Source organism: Schistocerca piceifrons, unplaced genomic scaffold (genome assembly GCF_021461385.2).
Source record: "Schistocerca piceifrons isolate TAMUIC-IGC-003096 unplaced genomic scaffold, iqSchPice1.1 HiC_scaffold_1423, whole genome shotgun sequence".
Classification (NCBI taxonomy): domain Eukaryota; kingdom Metazoa; phylum Arthropoda; class Insecta; order Orthoptera; family Acrididae; genus Schistocerca; species Schistocerca piceifrons.
Window position 1 is genome coordinate 41213 of NW_025727262.1, and position 16052 is coordinate 57264.

Sequence of the window (16052 nt, forward strand, 5' to 3'; positions counted from 1 at the left end):
GACGCAGCTCAGGCGAGGAATCGGCGCGGCAGCATTATAGCGAGAACAGCAGAACGATGCATCGGCCGGGAATCGAACCCGGGCCGTCCGCATGCTAAGCGAGCATTCACCAATTTTTTTTTTCTTCTCATTTCTTTCGTTGCATTTGTTGGGGGCGGACGTCCGATGGCGCCCGTTCAAGTTCATCGTTGACTCGGTCTTTTATTACAGAGGGCAGATAACTCTCAGACCGAACACGCTGAGCTATCGTGCCGGCAAGCCTTAAGATTATGAGACTTACGCGCTGCCTACTGCACTACTGAGGCACATGCCATTGAACCAGCGATGCTCGTCAAGCTGCCCGTGCTTCCCGAGCACTTTTCTGCAGGGGAAAGTGGGATTGCCACCCAGCGACGTCGGATACAACCGAAAAAAGTGCTACACACGCGGAGTGCTCCACTACACTGCCTTAAAACGAATGCTCATCTCTATCGTGTGAGTAACCTTGCGGCCGCGGCGACTAGTCTTGCCCAAAGACGCAGCGTGCGTGGAGGCGCTACCCGAATGCGTGTGGATGCACCCTCCTACCTCGAAAAGCGCCTGCAGCTACTATCACCGTGGGCCGCTGCTGGCGGGCAGGAAGCCGACACAGCGGGGCGTTGCGAGCAGCGGCTGTGCGGTGGTGGTGTAATGGTGAGCATAGTTGCCTTCCAAGCAGTTGATCCGGGATCGATTCCCGGCCACCGCAAGTGGCGCTAGTTTTTTTCGTATGAGTATGTGAGCCGCGTGCTGTTAAATGAAGGTTTTTTTCGTCGTAGCTCCACGCAGACCATCCTGTAGTATGTCCCGACTTGTCCCGACTTTGCTCGGCTGACGCGAAAGCTGACGCTTGGAATTCGCCCTTATCAAAAGGACAGGCACTATAAACGGCTGTGAGAGGCGAGGTGTGGAGAGGTACCAAAACGACAGGCAATCTGCGAAATTTTCTGCTCGTTGTTCTTAAACAAAAAAAGAAAAATCCGACGCAGTCGGTAGGACTCGAACCTACGCTCCCAGAGGGAATCTGATTTCTAGTCAGACGCCTTAACCACTCGGCCACGACTGCTCGTAACCCAAGTTTCCCAGGAATCGTGAAAAATCCAACCGGTCTGCGCAGAATGTTGACAGGAAACGAACTCCGTGCACTGATTACGGCAGGGCTACCATCGCTACGAGACGAGCCATTACGGAAACGTTAAAATCTCCGCCCGGACAGGGACTTGAACCCTGGACCCTTAGGTTAAAAGCCTAATGCTCTACCGACTGAGCTATCCGGGCTCACGCTCGTTGTGGACGGAGCGGCTGCAAGCAATGTAAATAACTGGAACGCGTTTGTAGGCGTACTACGGTAATTTCTGGCTTCTGGCGCAACTGGCGACTTCACCGACTTCCCACTGACGCTGGTAGCAGCCCAACAACGGACCAGTGCCTCTTCTCCCTTTATTCCGGTGCCGACAGTAATTGCATCATGTGCCTGTTTTCCCCGATTACGTTCGGTCGAAGCTTCGGAAGGTGGGCGACAAACGACAGTTCGAAGGCCAAAACATGGAGCGTTGTGTGCGCAAAAACTTCCGTTCCGGTACCGGGAATCGAACCAGGGCCTCCTGGGTGAAAGCCAGGTATCCTAGCCACTAGACCACACCGGATTTGCTCGATAAGCGTCAGGTTTTCTCCGTCTCCTCTCGTATTTCGTGCTGAATCTGGACTCAGTGCAGTTCTCCGTTTGCGAGCATATTTGAGCCTACAGACTGGCATGGCGCACAGCCCGAAATTGACTATTCATTATTTTACTCCTAACAAGGGAAGAGAAAGATCAAAGTTGTACGTTGTCATAATTGGAAATAAACGTATTGACGCTGAGGCGTAGACTCCTTATGGATAACGAACGACAATTAAGTTCGTTCCCTAGCAACAGCAACGCCGTTAATTCAGCCATGATGTACAGCAAATTAAATGCCCGGGGTGAGGATCGAACTCACGACCTTAAGATTATGAGACTTACGCGCTACCTACTGCGCTACCGAGGCACGGTGCAAGTAACGTTACAGGAAACTTGGTAAGTCTCTCATATTAGAGATTAGACAGTTCGCGCTTTCTCAAGAATCTGTTGTGTTGCTACACGTGCTTTCCCTACTTGCTAGATTAAACTGCTGCCGCAGCTTTTTCAACGGAACGCAGCACTGCCTGAGGTTACAGTACATCGCCCTTGCGGCACCTGAACACAGCGGCCTGTTGGGACAGGCCGACGTCAGAGTTCAGAAATAGCATGCGACCGTTCAAGTACGGTCTATTGCGTGCTGCGTGTATGGTTCCTCTCACAGCGAATCCTGCTATACATTCCTGAGGCTGACGCAGCTCAGGCGAGGAATCGGCGCGGCAGCATTATAGCGAGAACAGCAGAACGATGCATCGGCCGGGAATCGAACCCGGGCCGTCCGCATGCTAAGCGAGCATTCACCAATTTTTTTTTTCTTCTCATTTCTTTCGTTGCATTTGTTGGGGGCGGACGTCCGATGGCGCCCGTTCAAGTTCATCGTTGACTCGGTCTTTTATTACAGAGGGCAGATAACTCTCAGACCGAACACGCTGAGCTATCGTGCCGGCAAGCCTTAAGATTATGAGACTTACGCGCTGCCTACTGCACTACTGAGGCACATGCCATTGAACCAGCGATGCTCGTCAAGCTGCCCGTGCTTCCCGAGCACTTTTCTGCAGGGGAAAGTGGGATTGCCACCCAGCGACGTCGGATACAACCGAAAAAAGTGCTACACACGCGGAGTGCTCCACTACACTGCCTTAAAACGAATGCTCATCTCTATCGTGTGAGTAACCTTGCGGCCGCGGCGACTAGTCTTGCCCAAAGACGCAGCGTGCGTGGAGGCGCTACCCGAATGCGTGTGGATGCACCCTCCTACCTCGAAAAGCGCCTGCAGCTACTATCACCGTGGGCCGCTGCTGGCGGGCAGGAAGCCGACACAGCGGGGCGTTGCGAGCAGCGGCTGTGCGGTGGTGGTGTAATGGTGAGCATAGTTGCCTTCCAAGCAGTTGATCCGGGATCGATTCCCGGCCACCGCAAGTGGCGCTAGTTTTTTTCGTATGAGTATGTGAGCCGCGTGCTGTTAAATGAAGGTTTTTTTCGTCGTAGCTCCACGCAGACCATCCTGTAGTATGTCCCGACTTGTCCCGACTTTGCTCGGCTGACGCGAAAGCTGACGCTTGGAATTCGCCCTTATCAAAAGGACAGGCACTATAAACGGCTGTGAGAGGCGAGGTGTGGAGAGGTACCAAAACGACAGGCAATCTGCGAAATTTTCTGCTCGTTGTTCTTAAACAAAAAAAGAAAAATCCGACGCAGTCGGTAGGACTCGAACCTACGCTCCCAGAGGGAATCTGATTTCTAGTCAGACGCCTTAACCACTCGGCCACGACTGCTCGTAACCCAAGTTTCCCAGGAATCGTGAAAAATCCAACCGGTCTGCGCAGAATGTTGACAGGAAACGAACTCCGTGCACTGATTACGGCAGGGCTACCATCGCTACGAGACGAGCCATTACGGAAACGTTAAAATCTCCGCCCGGACAGGGACTTGAACCCTGGACCCTTAGGTTAAAAGCCTAATGCTCTACCGACTGAGCTATCCGGGCTCACGCTCGTTGTGGACGGAGCGGCTGCAAGCAATGTAAATAACTGGAACGCGTTTGTAGGCGTACTACGGTAATTTCTGGCTTCTGGCGCAACTGGCGACTTCACCGACTTCCCACTGACGCTGGTAGCAGCCCAACAACGGACCAGTGCCTCTTCTCCCTTTATTCCGGTGCCGACAGTAATTGCATCATGTGCCTGTTTTCCCCGATTACGTTCGGTCGAAGCTTCGGAAGGTGGGCGACAAACGACAGTTCGAAGGCCAAAACATGGAGCGTTGTGTGCGCAAAAACTTCCGTTCCGGTACCGGGAATCGAACCAGGGCCTCCTGGGTGAAAGCCAGGTATCCTAGCCACTAGACCACACCGGATTTGCTCGATAAGCGTCAGGTTTTCTCCGTCTCCTCTCGTATTTCGTGCTGAATCTGGACTCAGTGCAGTTCTCCGTTTGCGAGCATATTTGAGCCTACAGACTGGCATGGCGCACAGCCCGAAATTGACTATTCATTATTTTACTCCTAACAAGGGAAGAGAAAGATCAAAGTTGTACGTTGTCATAATTGGAAATAAACGTATTGACGCTGAGGCGTAGACTCCTTATGGATAACGAACGACAATTAAGTTCGTTCCCTAGCAACAGCAACGCCGTTAATTCAGCCATGATGTACAGCAAATTAAATGCCCGGGGTGAGGATCGAACTCACGACCTTAAGATTATGAGACTTACGCGCTACCTACTGCGCTACCGAGGCACGGTGCAAGTAACGTTACAGGAAACTTGGTAAGTCTCTCATATTAGAGATTAGACAGTTCGCGCTTTCTCAAGAATCTGTTGTGTTGCTACACGTGCTTTCCCTACTTGCTAGATTAAACTGCTGCCGCAGCTTTTTCAACGGAACGCAGCACTGCCTGAGGTTACAGTACATCGCCCTTGCGGCACCTGAACACAGCGGCCTGTTGGGACAGGCCGACGTCAGAGTTCAGAAATAGCATGCGACCGTTCAAGTACGGTCTATTGCGTGCTGCGTGTATGGTTCCTCTCACAGCGAATCCTGCTATACATTCCTGAGGCTGACGCAGCTCAGGCGAGGAATCGGCGCGGCAGCATTATAGCGAGAACAGCAGAACGATGCATCGGCCGGGAATCGAACCCGGGCCGTCCGCATGCTAAGCGAGCATTCACCAATTTTTTTTTTCTTCTCATTTCTTTCGTTGCATTTGTTGGGGGCGGACGTCCGATGGCGCCCGTTCAAGTTCATCGTTGACTCGGTCTTTTATTACAGAGGGCAGATAACTCTCAGACCGAACACGCTGAGCTATCGTGCCGGCAAGCCTTAAGATTATGAGACTTACGCGCTGCCTACTGCACTACTGAGGCACATGCCATTGAACCAGCGATGCTCGTCAAGCTGCCCGTGCTTCCCGAGCACTTTTCTGCAGGGGAAAGTGGGATTGCCACCCAGCGACGTCGGATACAACCGAAAAAAGTGCTACACACGCGGAGTGCTCCACTACACTGCCTTAAAACGAATGCTCATCTCTATCGTGTGAGTAACCTTGCGGCCGCGGCGACTAGTCTTGCCCAAAGACGCAGCGTGCGTGGAGGCGCTACCCGAATGCGTGTGGATGCACCCTCCTACCTCGAAAAGCGCCTGCAGCTACTATCACCGTGGGCCGCTGCTGGCGGGCAGGAAGCCGACACAGCGGGGCGTTGCGAGCAGCGGCTGTGCGGTGGTGGTGTAATGGTGAGCATAGTTGCCTTCCAAGCAGTTGATCCGGGATCGATTCCCGGCCACCGCAAGTGGCGCTAGTTTTTTTCGTATGAGTATGTGAGCCGCGTGCTGTTAAATGAAGGTTTTTTTCGTCGTAGCTCCACGCAGACCATCCTGTAGTATGTCCCGACTTGTCCCGACTTTGCTCGGCTGACGCGAAAGCTGACGCTTGGAATTCGCCCTTATCAAAAGGACAGGCACTATAAACGGCTGTGAGAGGCGAGGTGTGGAGAGGTACCAAAACGACAGGCAATCTGCGAAATTTTCTGCTCGTTGTTCTTAAACAAAAAAAGAAAAATCCGACGCAGTCGGTAGGACTCGAACCTACGCTCCCAGAGGGAATCTGATTTCTAGTCAGACGCCTTAACCACTCGGCCACGACTGCTCGTAACCCAAGTTTCCCAGGAATCGTGAAAAATCCAACCGGTCTGCGCAGAATGTTGACAGGAAACGAACTCCGTGCACTGATTACGGCAGGGCTACCATCGCTACGAGACGAGCCATTACGGAAACGTTAAAATCTCCGCCCGGACAGGGACTTGAACCCTGGACCCTTAGGTTAAAAGCCTAATGCTCTACCGACTGAGCTATCCGGGCTCACGCTCGTTGTGGACGGAGCGGCTGCAAGCAATGTAAATAACTGGAACGCGTTTGTAGGCGTACTACGGTAATTTCTGGCTTCTGGCGCAACTGGCGACTTCACCGACTTCCCACTGACGCTGGTAGCAGCCCAACAACGGACCAGTGCCTCTTCTCCCTTTATTCCGGTGCCGACAGTAATTGCATCATGTGCCTGTTTTCCCCGATTACGTTCGGTCGAAGCTTCGGAAGGTGGGCGACAAACGACAGTTCGAAGGCCAAAACATGGAGCGTTGTGTGCGCAAAAACTTCCGTTCCGGTACCGGGAATCGAACCAGGGCCTCCTGGGTGAAAGCCAGGTATCCTAGCCACTAGACCACACCGGATTTGCTCGATAAGCGTCAGGTTTTCTCCGTCTCCTCTCGTATTTCGTGCTGAATCTGGACTCAGTGCAGTTCTCCGTTTGCGAGCATATTTGAGCCTACAGACTGGCATGGCGCACAGCCCGAAATTGACTATTCATTATTTTACTCCTAACAAGGGAAGAGAAAGATCAAAGTTGTACGTTGTCATAATTGGAAATAAACGTATTGACGCTGAGGCGTAGACTCCTTATGGATAACGAACGACAATTAAGTTCGTTCCCTAGCAACAGCAACGCCGTTAATTCAGCCATGATGTACAGCAAATTAAATGCCCGGGGTGAGGATCGAACTCACGACCTTAAGATTATGAGACTTACGCGCTACCTACTGCGCTACCGAGGCACGGTGCAAGTAACGTTACAGGAAACTTGGTAAGTCTCTCATATTAGAGATTAGACAGTTCGCGCTTTCTCAAGAATCTGTTGTGTTGCTACACGTGCTTTCCCTACTTGCTAGATTAAACTGCTGCCGCAGCTTTTTCAACGGAACGCAGCACTGCCTGAGGTTACAGTACATCGCCCTTGCGGCACCTGAACACAGCGGCCTGTTGGGACAGGCCGACGTCAGAGTTCAGAAATAGCATGCGACCGTTCAAGTACGGTCTATTGCGTGCTGCGTGTATGGTTCCTCTCACAGCGAATCCTGCTATACATTCCTGAGGCTGACGCAGCTCAGGCGAGGAATCGGCGCGGCAGCATTATAGCGAGAACAGCAGAACGATGCATCGGCCGGGAATCGAACCCGGGCCGTCCGCATGCTAAGCGAGCATTCACCAATTTTTTTTTTCTTCTCATTTCTTTCGTTGCATTTGTTGGGGGCGGACGTCCGATGGCGCCCGTTCAAGTTCATCGTTGACTCGGTCTTTTATTACAGAGGGCAGATAACTCTCAGACCGAACACGCTGAGCTATCGTGCCGGCAAGCCTTAAGATTATGAGACTTACGCGCTGCCTACTGCACTACTGAGGCACATGCCATTGAACCAGCGATGCTCGTCAAGCTGCCCGTGCTTCCCGAGCACTTTTCTGCAGGGGAAAGTGGGATTGCCACCCAGCGACGTCGGATACAACCGAAAAAAGTGCTACACACGCGGAGTGCTCCACTACACTGCCTTAAAACGAATGCTCATCTCTATCGTGTGAGTAACCTTGCGGCCGCGGCGACTAGTCTTGCCCAAAGACGCAGCGTGCGTGGAGGCGCTACCCGAATGCGTGTGGATGCACCCTCCTACCTCGAAAAGCGCCTGCAGCTACTATCACCGTGGGCCGCTGCTGGCGGGCAGGAAGCCGACACAGCGGGGCGTTGCGAGCAGCGGCTGTGCGGTGGTGGTGTAATGGTGAGCATAGTTGCCTTCCAAGCAGTTGATCCGGGATCGATTCCCGGCCACCGCAAGTGGCGCTAGTTTTTTTCGTATGAGTATGTGAGCCGCGTGCTGTTAAATGAAGGTTTTTTTCGTCGTAGCTCCACGCAGACCATCCTGTAGTATGTCCCGACTTGTCCCGACTTTGCTCGGCTGACGCGAAAGCTGACGCTTGGAATTCGCCCTTATCAAAAGGACAGGCACTATAAACGGCTGTGAGAGGCGAGGTGTGGAGAGGTACCAAAACGACAGGCAATCTGCGAAATTTTCTGCTCGTTGTTCTTAAACAAAAAAAGAAAAAACCGACGCAGTCGGTAGGACTCGAACCTACGCTCCCAGAGGGAATCTGATTTCTAGTCAGACGCCTTAACCACTCGGCCACGACTGCTCGTAACCCAAGTTTCCCAGGAATCGTGAAAAATCCAACCGGTCTGCGCAGAATGTTGACAGGAAACGAACTCCGTGCACTGATTACGGCAGGGCTACCATCGCTACGAGACGAGCCATTACGGAAACGTTAAAATCTCCGCCCGGACAGGGACTTGAACCCTGGACCCTTAGGTTAAAAGCCTAATGCTCTACCGACTGAGCTATCCGGGCTCACGCTCGTTGTGGACGGAGCGGCTGCAAGCAATGTAAATAACTGGAACGCGTTTGTAGGCGTACTACGGTAATTTCTGGCTTCTGGCGCAACTGGCGACTTCACCGACTTCCCACTGACGCTGGTAGCAGCCCAACAACGGACCAGTGCCTCTTCTCCCTTTATTCCGGTGCCGACAGTAATTGCATCATGTGCCTGTTTTCCCCGATTACGTTCGGTCGAAGCTTCGGAAGGTGGGCGACAAACGACAGTTCGAAGGCCAAAACATGGAGCGTTGTGTGCGCAAAAACTTCCGTTCCGGTACCGGGAATCGAACCAGGGCCTCCTGGGTGAAAGCCAGGTATCCTAGCCACTAGACCACACCGGATTTGCTCGATAAGCGTCAGGTTTTCTCCGTCTCCTCTCGTATTTCGTGCTGAATCTGGACTCAGTGCAGTTCTCCGTTTGCGAGCATATTTGAGCCTACAGACTGGCATGGCGCACAGCCCGAAATTGACTATTCATTATTTTACTCCTAACAAGGGAAGAGAAAGATCAAAGTTGTACGTTGTCATAATTGGAAATAAACGTATTGACGCTGAGGCGTAGACTCCTTATGGATAACGAACGACAATTAAGTTCGTTCCCTAGCAACAGCAACGCCGTTAATTCAGCCATGATGTACAGCAAATTAAATGCCCGGGGTGAGGATCGAACTCACGACCTTAAGATTATGAGACTTACGCGCTACCTACTGCGCTACCGAGGCACGGTGCAAGTAACGTTACAGGAAACTTGGTAAGTCTCTCATATTAGAGATTAGACAGTTCGCGCTTTCTCAAGAATCTGTTGTGTTGCTACACGTGCTTTCCCTACTTGCTAGATTAAACTGCTGCCGCAGCTTTTTCAACGGAACGCAGCACTGCCTGAGGTTACAGTACATCGCCCTTGCGGCACCTGAACACAGCGGCCTGTTGGGACAGGCCGACGTCAGAGTTCAGAAATAGCATGCGACCGTTCAAGTACGGTCTATTGCGTGCTGCGTGTATGGTTCCTCTCACAGCGAATCCTGCTATACATTCCTGAGGCTGACGCAGCTCAGGCGAGGAATCGGCGCGGCAGCATTATAGCGAGAACAGCAGAACGATGCATCGGCCGGGAATCGAACCCGGGCCGTCCGCATGCTAAGCGAGCATTCACCAATTTTTTTTTTCTTCTCATTTCTTTCGTTGCATTTGTTGGGGGCGGACGTCCGATGGCGCCCGTTCAAGTTCATCGTTGACTCGGTCTTTTATTACAGAGGGCAGATAACTCTCAGACCGAACACGCTGAGCTATCGTGCCGGCAAGCCTTAAGATTATGAGACTTACGCGCTGCCTACTGCACTACTGAGGCACATGCCATTGAACCAGCGATGCTCGTCAAGCTGCCCGTGCTTCCCGAGCACTTTTCTGCAGGGGAAAGTGGGATTGCCACCCAGCGACGTCGGATACAACCGAAAAAAGTGCTACACACGCGGAGTGCTCCACTACACTGCCTTAAAACGAATGCTCATCTCTATCGTGTGAGTAACCTTGCGGCCGCGGCGACTAGTCTTGCCCAAAGACGCAGCGTGCGTGGAGGCGCTACCCGAATGCGTGTGGATGCACCCTCCTACCTCGAAAAGCGCCTGCAGCTACTATCACCGTGGGCCGCTGCTGGCGGGCAGGAAGCCGACACAGCGGGGCGTTGCGAGCAGCGGCTGTGCGGTGGTGGTGTAATGGTGAGCATAGTTGCCTTCCAAGCAGTTGATCCGGGATCGATTCCCGGCCACCGCAAGTGGCGCTAGTTTTTTTCGTATGAGTATGTGAGCCGCGTGCTGTTAAATGAAGGTTTTTTTCGTCGTAGCTCCACGCAGACCATCCTGTAGTATGTCCCGACTTGTCCCGACTTTGCTCGGCTGACGCGAAAGCTGACGCTTGGAATTCGCCCTTATCAAAAGGACAGGCACTATAAACGGCTGTGAGAGGCGAGGTGTGGAGAGGTACCAAAACGACAGGCAATCTGCGAAATTTTCTGCTCGTTGTTCTTAAACAAAAAAAGAAAAATCCGACGCAGTCGGTAGGACTCGAACCTACGCTCCCAGAGGGAATCTGATTTCTAGTCAGACGCCTTAACCACTCGGCCACGACTGCTCGTAACCCAAGTTTCCCAGGAATCGTGAAAAATCCAACCGGTCTGCGCAGAATGTTGACAGGAAACGAACTCCGTGCACTGATTACGGCAGGGCTACCATCGCTACGAGACGAGCCATTACGGAAACGTTAAAATCTCCGCCCGGACAGGGACTTGAACCCTGGACCCTTAGGTTAAAAGCCTAATGCTCTACCGACTGAGCTATCCGGGCTCACGCTCGTTGTGGACGGAGCGGCTGCAAGCAATGTAAATAACTGGAACGCGTTTGTAGGCGTACTACGGTAATTTCTGGCTTCTGGCGCAACTGGCGACTTCACCGACTTCCCACTGACGCTGGTAGCAGCCCAACAACGGACCAGTGCCTCTTCTCCCTTTATTCCGGTGCCGACAGTAATTGCATCATGTGCCTGTTTTCCCCGATTACGTTCGGTCGAAGCTTCGGAAGGTGGGCGACAAACGACAGTTCGAAGGCCAAAACATGGAGCGTTGTGTGCGCAAAAACTTCCGTTCCGGTACCGGGAATCGAACCAGGGCCTCCTGGGTGAAAGCCAGGTATCCTAGCCACTAGACCACACCGGATTTGCTCGATAAGCGTCAGGTTTTCTCCGTCTCCTCTCGTATTTCGTGCTGAATCTGGACTCAGTGCAGTTCTCCGTTTGCGAGCATATTTGAGCCTACAGACTGGCATGGCGCACAGCCCGAAATTGACTATTCATTATTTTACTCCTAACAAGGGAAGAGAAAGATCAAAGTTGTACGTTGTCATAATTGGAAATAAACGTATTGACGCTGAGGCGTAGACTCCTTATGGATAACGAACGACAATTAAGTTCGTTCCCTAGCAACAGCAACGCCGTTAATTCAGCCATGATGTACAGCAAATTAAATGCCCGGGGTGAGGATCGAACTCACGACCTTAAGATTATGAGACTTACGCGCTACCTACTGCGCTACCGAGGCACGGTGCAAGTAACGTTACAGGAAACTTGGTAAGTCTCTCATATTAGAGATTAGACAGTTCGCGCTTTCTCAAGAATCTGTTGTGTTGCTACACGTGCTTTCCCTACTTGCTAGATTAAACTGCTGCCGCAGCTTTTTCAACGGAACGCAGCACTGCCTGAGGTTACAGTACATCGCCCTTGCGGCACCTGAACACAGCGGCCTGTTGGGACAGGCCGACGTCAGAGTTCAGAAATAGCATGCGACCGTTCAAGTACGGTCTATTGCGTGCTGCGTGTATGGTTCCTCTCACAGCGAATCCTGCTATACATTCCTGAGGCTGACGCAGCTCAGGCGAGGAATCGGCGCGGCAGCATTATAGCGAGAACAGCAGAACGATGCATCGGCCGGGAATCGAACCCGGGCCGTCCGCATGCTAAGCGAGCATTCACCAATTTTTTTTTTCTTCTCATTTCTTTCGTTGCATTTGTTGGGGGCGGACGTCCGATGGCGCCCGTTCAAGTTCATCGTTGACTCGGTCTTTTATTACAGAGGGCAGATAACTCTCAGACCGAACACGCTGAGCTATCGTGCCGGCAAGCCTTAAGATTATGAGACTTACGCGCTGCCTACTGCACTACTGAGGCACATGCCATTGAACCAGCGATGCTCGTCAAGCTGCCCGTGCTTCCCGAGCACTTTTCTGCAGGGGAAAGTGGGATTGCCACCCAGCGACGTCGGATACAACCGAAAAAAGTGCTACACACGCGGAGTGCTCCACTACACTGCCTTAAAACGAATGCTCATCTCTATCGTGTGAGTAACCTTGCGGCCGCGGCGACTAGTCTTGCCCAAAGACGCAGCGTGCGTGGAGGCGCTACCCGAATGCGTGTGGATGCACCCTCCTACCTCGAAAAGCGCCTGCAGCTACTATCACCGTGGGCCGCTGCTGGCGGGCAGGAAGCCGACACAGCGGGGCGTTGCGAGCAGCGGCTGTGCGGTGGTGGTGTAATGGTGAGCATAGTTGCCTTCCAAGCAGTTGATCCGGGATCGATTCCCGGCCACCGCAAGTGGCGCTAGTTTTTTTCGTATGAGTATGTGAGCCGCGTGCTGTTAAATGAAGGTTTTTTTCGTCGTAGCTCCACGCAGACCATCCTGTAGTATGTCCCGACTTGTCCCGACTTTGCTCGGCTGACGCGAAAGCTGACGCTTGGAATTCGCCCTTATCAAAAGGACAGGCACTATAAACGGCTGTGAGAGGCGAGGTGTGGAGAGGTACCAAAACGACAGGCAATCTGCGAAATTTTCTGCTCGTTGTTCTTAAACAAAAAAAGAAAAAACCGACGCAGTCGGTAGGACTCGAACCTACGCTCCCAGAGGGAATCTGATTTCTAGTCAGACGCCTTAACCACTCGGCCACGACTGCTCGTAACCCAAGTTTCCCAGGAATCGTGAAAAATCCAACCGGTCTGCGCAGAATGTTGACAGGAAACGAACTCCGTGCACTGATTACGGCAGGGCTACCATCGCTACGAGACGAGCCATTACGGAAACGTTAAAATCTCCGCCCGGACAGGGACTTGAACCCTGGACCCTTAGGTTAAAAGCCTAATGCTCTACCGACTGAGCTATCCGGGCTCACGCTCGTTGTGGACGGAGCGGCTGCAAGCAATGTAAATAACTGGAACGCGTTTGTAGGCGTACTACGGTAATTTCTGGCTTCTGGCGCAACTGGCGACTTCACCGACTTCCCACTGACGCTGGTAGCAGCCCAACAACGGACCAGTGCCTCTTCTCCCTTTATTCCGGTGCCGACAGTAATTGCATCATGTGCCTGTTTTCCCCGATTACGTTCGGTCGAAGCTTCGGAAGGTGGGCGACAAACGACAGTTCGAAGGCCAAAACATGGAGCGTTGTGTGCGCAAAAACTTCCGTTCCGGTACCGGGAATCGAACCAGGGCCTCCTGGGTGAAAGCCAGGTATCCTAGCCACTAGACCACACCGGATTTGCTCGATAAGCGTCAGGTTTTCTCCGTCTCCTCTCGTATTTCGTGCTGAATCTGGACTCAGTGCAGTTCTCCGTTTGCGAGCATATTTGAGCCTACAGACTGGCATGGCGCACAGCCCGAAATTGACTATTCATTATTTTACTCCTAACAAGGGAAGAGAAAGATCAAAGTTGTACGTTGTCATAATTGGAAATAAACGTATTGACGCTGAGGCGTAGACTCCTTATGGATAACGAACGACAATTAAGTTCGTTCCCTAGCAACAGCAACGCCGTTAATTCAGCCATGATGTACAGCAAATTAAATGCCCGGGGTGAGGATCGAACTCACGACCTTAAGATTATGAGACTTACGCGCTACCTACTGCGCTACCGAGGCACGGTGCAAGTAACGTTACAGGAAACTTGGTAAGTCTCTCATATTAGAGATTAGACAGTTCGCGCTTTCTCAAGAATCTGTTGTGTTGCTACACGTGCTTTCCCTACTTGCTAGATTAAACTGCTGCCGCAGCTTTTTCAACGGAACGCAGCACTGCCTGAGGTTACAGTACATCGCCCTTGCGGCACCTGAACACAGCGGCCTGTTGGGACAGGCCGACGTCAGAGTTCAGAAATAGCATGCGACCGTTCAAGTACGGTCTATTGCGTGCTGCGTGTATGGTTCCTCTCACAGCGAATCCTGCTATACATTCCTGAGGCTGACGCAGCTCAGGCGAGGAATCGGCGCGGCAGCATTATAGCGAGAACAGCAGAACGATGCATCGGCCGGGAATCGAACCCGGGCCGTCCGCATGCTAAGCGAGCATTCACCAATTTTTTTTTTCTTCTCATTTCTTTCGTTGCATTTGTTGGGGGCGGACGTCCGATGGCGCCCGTTCAAGTTCATCGTTGACTCGGTCTTTTATTACAGAGGGCAGATAACTCTCAGACCGAACACGCTGAGCTATCGTGCCGGCAAGCCTTAAGATTATGAGACTTACGCGCTGCCTACTGCACTACTGAGGCACATGCCATTGAACCAGCGATGCTCGTCAAGCTGCCCGTGCTTCCCGAGCACTTTTCTGCAGGGGAAAGTGGGATTGCCACCCAGCGACGTCGGATACAACCGAAAAAAGTGCTACACACGCGGAGTGCTCCACTACACTGCCTTAAAACGAATGCTCATCTCTATCGTGTGAGTAACCTTGCGGCCGCGGCGACTAGTCTTGCCCAAAGACGCAGCGTGCGTGGAGGCGCTACCCGAATGCGTGTGGATGCACCCTCCTACCTCGAAAAGCGCCTGCAGCTACTATCACCGTGGGCCGCTGCTGGCGGGCAGGAAGCCGACACAGCGGGGCGTTGCGAGCAGCGGCTGTGCGGTGGTGGTGTAATGGTGAGCATAGTTGCCTTCCAAGCAGTTGATCCGGGATCGATTCCCGGCCACCGCAAGTGGCGCTAGTTTTTTTCGTATGAGTATGTGAGCCGCGTGCTGTTAAATGAAGGTTTTTTTCGTCGTAGCTCCACGCAGACCATCCTGTAGTATGTCCCGACTTGTCCCGACTTTGCTCGGCTGACGCGAAAGCTGACGCTTGGAATTCGCCCTTATCAAAAGGACAGGCACTATAAACGGCTGTGAGAGGCGAGGTGTGGAGAGGTACCAAAACGACAGGCAATCTGCGAAATTTTCTGCTCGTTGTTCTTAAACAAAAAAAGAAAAATCCGACGCAGTCGGTAGGACTCGAACCTACGCTCCCAGAGGGAATCTGATTTCTAGTCAGACGCCTTAACCACTCGGCCACGACTGCTCGTAACCCAAGTTTCCCAGGAATCGTGAAAAATCCAACCGGTCTGCGCAGAATGTTGACAGGAAACGAACTCCGTGCACTGATTACGGCAGGGCTACCATCGCTACGAGACGAGCCATTACGGAAACGTTAAAATCTCCGCCCGGACAGGGACTTGAACCCTGGACCCTTAGGTTAAAAGCCTAATGCTCTACCGACTGAGCTATCCGGGCTCACGCTCGTTGTGGACGGAGCGGCTGCAAGCAATGTAAATAACTGGAACGCGTTTGTAGGCGTACTACGGTAATTTCTGGCTTCTGGCGCAACTGGCGACTTCACCGACTTCCCACTGACGCTGGTAGCAGCCCAACAACGGACCAGTGCCTCTTCTCCCTTTATTCCGGTGCCGACAGTAATTGCATCATGTGCCTGTTTTCCCCGATTACGTTCGGTCGAAGCTTCGGAAGGTGGGCGACAAACGACAGTTCGAAGGCCAAAACATGGAGCGTTGTGTGCGCAAAAACTTCCGTTCCGGTACCGGGAATCGAACCAGGGCCTCCTGGGTGAAAGCCAGGTATCCTAGCCACTAGACCACACCGGATTTGCTCGATAAGCGTCAGGTTTTCTCCGTCTCCTCTCGTATTTCGTGCTGAATCTGGACTCAGTGCAGTTCTCCGTTTGCGAGCATATTTGAGCCTACAGACTGGCATGGCGCACAGCCCGAAATTGACTATTCATTATTTTACTCCTAACAAGGGAAGAGAAAGATCAAAGTTGTACGTTGTCATAATTG

At 52.4% G+C, this 16052-nt stretch overlaps 34 non-coding genes across 34 annotated transcripts; 7 read left to right on the top strand and 27 right to left on the bottom strand.

The window, feature by feature from the left end:
* Positions 1-655: 655 nt before the first annotated feature.
* Positions 656-727, top strand: Trnag-ucc. The gene has a single exon. It is a non-coding gene; the product is annotated as a tRNA-Gly (tRNA).
* A 275-nt stretch (positions 728-1002) lies between these two features.
* On the bottom strand, positions 1003-1084 carry Trnas-aga. The gene has a single exon. It is a non-coding gene; the product is annotated as a tRNA-Ser (tRNA).
* Positions 1085-1223: 139 nt separating this feature from the next.
* Trnak-uuu lies at positions 1224-1296 on the bottom strand. Its single transcript has one exon. It is a non-coding gene; the product is annotated as a tRNA-Lys (tRNA).
* A 296-nt stretch (positions 1297-1592) lies between these two features.
* On the bottom strand, positions 1593-1664 carry Trnae-uuc. Its single transcript has one exon. It is a non-coding gene; the product is annotated as a tRNA-Glu (tRNA).
* Positions 1665-1972: 308 nt separating this feature from the next.
* Positions 1973-2045, bottom strand: Trnam-cau. The gene has a single exon. It is a non-coding gene; the product is annotated as a tRNA-Met (tRNA).
* Positions 2046-3021: 976 nt separating this feature from the next.
* Trnag-ucc lies at positions 3022-3093 on the top strand. Its single transcript has one exon. It is a non-coding gene; the product is annotated as a tRNA-Gly (tRNA).
* Positions 3094-3368: 275 nt separating this feature from the next.
* On the bottom strand, positions 3369-3450 carry Trnas-aga. Its single transcript has one exon. It is a non-coding gene; the product is annotated as a tRNA-Ser (tRNA).
* Positions 3451-3589: 139 nt separating this feature from the next.
* Positions 3590-3662, bottom strand: Trnak-uuu. The gene has a single exon. It is a non-coding gene; the product is annotated as a tRNA-Lys (tRNA).
* A 296-nt stretch (positions 3663-3958) lies between these two features.
* Positions 3959-4030, bottom strand: Trnae-uuc. Its single transcript has one exon. It is a non-coding gene; the product is annotated as a tRNA-Glu (tRNA).
* Positions 4031-4338: 308 nt separating this feature from the next.
* On the bottom strand, positions 4339-4411 carry Trnam-cau. Its single transcript has one exon. It is a non-coding gene; the product is annotated as a tRNA-Met (tRNA).
* A 976-nt stretch (positions 4412-5387) lies between these two features.
* Positions 5388-5459, top strand: Trnag-ucc. The gene has a single exon. It is a non-coding gene; the product is annotated as a tRNA-Gly (tRNA).
* A 275-nt stretch (positions 5460-5734) lies between these two features.
* Trnas-aga lies at positions 5735-5816 on the bottom strand. The gene has a single exon. It is a non-coding gene; the product is annotated as a tRNA-Ser (tRNA).
* A 139-nt stretch (positions 5817-5955) lies between these two features.
* On the bottom strand, positions 5956-6028 carry Trnak-uuu. Its single transcript has one exon. It is a non-coding gene; the product is annotated as a tRNA-Lys (tRNA).
* A 296-nt stretch (positions 6029-6324) lies between these two features.
* Positions 6325-6396, bottom strand: Trnae-uuc. Its single transcript has one exon. It is a non-coding gene; the product is annotated as a tRNA-Glu (tRNA).
* A 308-nt stretch (positions 6397-6704) lies between these two features.
* Positions 6705-6777, bottom strand: Trnam-cau. Its single transcript has one exon. It is a non-coding gene; the product is annotated as a tRNA-Met (tRNA).
* A 976-nt stretch (positions 6778-7753) lies between these two features.
* On the top strand, positions 7754-7825 carry Trnag-ucc. The gene has a single exon. It is a non-coding gene; the product is annotated as a tRNA-Gly (tRNA).
* A 275-nt stretch (positions 7826-8100) lies between these two features.
* Trnas-aga lies at positions 8101-8182 on the bottom strand. The gene has a single exon. It is a non-coding gene; the product is annotated as a tRNA-Ser (tRNA).
* A 139-nt stretch (positions 8183-8321) lies between these two features.
* Positions 8322-8394, bottom strand: Trnak-uuu. Its single transcript has one exon. It is a non-coding gene; the product is annotated as a tRNA-Lys (tRNA).
* Positions 8395-8690: 296 nt separating this feature from the next.
* On the bottom strand, positions 8691-8762 carry Trnae-uuc. The gene has a single exon. It is a non-coding gene; the product is annotated as a tRNA-Glu (tRNA).
* A 308-nt stretch (positions 8763-9070) lies between these two features.
* On the bottom strand, positions 9071-9143 carry Trnam-cau. The gene has a single exon. It is a non-coding gene; the product is annotated as a tRNA-Met (tRNA).
* Positions 9144-10119: 976 nt separating this feature from the next.
* Positions 10120-10191, top strand: Trnag-ucc. Its single transcript has one exon. It is a non-coding gene; the product is annotated as a tRNA-Gly (tRNA).
* Positions 10192-10466: 275 nt separating this feature from the next.
* Trnas-aga lies at positions 10467-10548 on the bottom strand. Its single transcript has one exon. It is a non-coding gene; the product is annotated as a tRNA-Ser (tRNA).
* A 139-nt stretch (positions 10549-10687) lies between these two features.
* Trnak-uuu lies at positions 10688-10760 on the bottom strand. The gene has a single exon. It is a non-coding gene; the product is annotated as a tRNA-Lys (tRNA).
* Positions 10761-11056: 296 nt separating this feature from the next.
* Trnae-uuc lies at positions 11057-11128 on the bottom strand. The gene has a single exon. It is a non-coding gene; the product is annotated as a tRNA-Glu (tRNA).
* Positions 11129-11436: 308 nt separating this feature from the next.
* On the bottom strand, positions 11437-11509 carry Trnam-cau. The gene has a single exon. It is a non-coding gene; the product is annotated as a tRNA-Met (tRNA).
* Positions 11510-12485: 976 nt separating this feature from the next.
* Positions 12486-12557, top strand: Trnag-ucc. The gene has a single exon. It is a non-coding gene; the product is annotated as a tRNA-Gly (tRNA).
* A 275-nt stretch (positions 12558-12832) lies between these two features.
* On the bottom strand, positions 12833-12914 carry Trnas-aga. The gene has a single exon. It is a non-coding gene; the product is annotated as a tRNA-Ser (tRNA).
* A 139-nt stretch (positions 12915-13053) lies between these two features.
* On the bottom strand, positions 13054-13126 carry Trnak-uuu. The gene has a single exon. It is a non-coding gene; the product is annotated as a tRNA-Lys (tRNA).
* A 296-nt stretch (positions 13127-13422) lies between these two features.
* Trnae-uuc lies at positions 13423-13494 on the bottom strand. The gene has a single exon. It is a non-coding gene; the product is annotated as a tRNA-Glu (tRNA).
* A 308-nt stretch (positions 13495-13802) lies between these two features.
* Positions 13803-13875, bottom strand: Trnam-cau. The gene has a single exon. It is a non-coding gene; the product is annotated as a tRNA-Met (tRNA).
* Positions 13876-14851: 976 nt separating this feature from the next.
* Positions 14852-14923, top strand: Trnag-ucc. The gene has a single exon. It is a non-coding gene; the product is annotated as a tRNA-Gly (tRNA).
* Positions 14924-15198: 275 nt separating this feature from the next.
* Positions 15199-15280, bottom strand: Trnas-aga. Its single transcript has one exon. It is a non-coding gene; the product is annotated as a tRNA-Ser (tRNA).
* A 139-nt stretch (positions 15281-15419) lies between these two features.
* Positions 15420-15492, bottom strand: Trnak-uuu. The gene has a single exon. It is a non-coding gene; the product is annotated as a tRNA-Lys (tRNA).
* A 296-nt stretch (positions 15493-15788) lies between these two features.
* On the bottom strand, positions 15789-15860 carry Trnae-uuc. Its single transcript has one exon. It is a non-coding gene; the product is annotated as a tRNA-Glu (tRNA).
* Between the last annotated feature and the right edge of the window lie 192 nt (positions 15861-16052).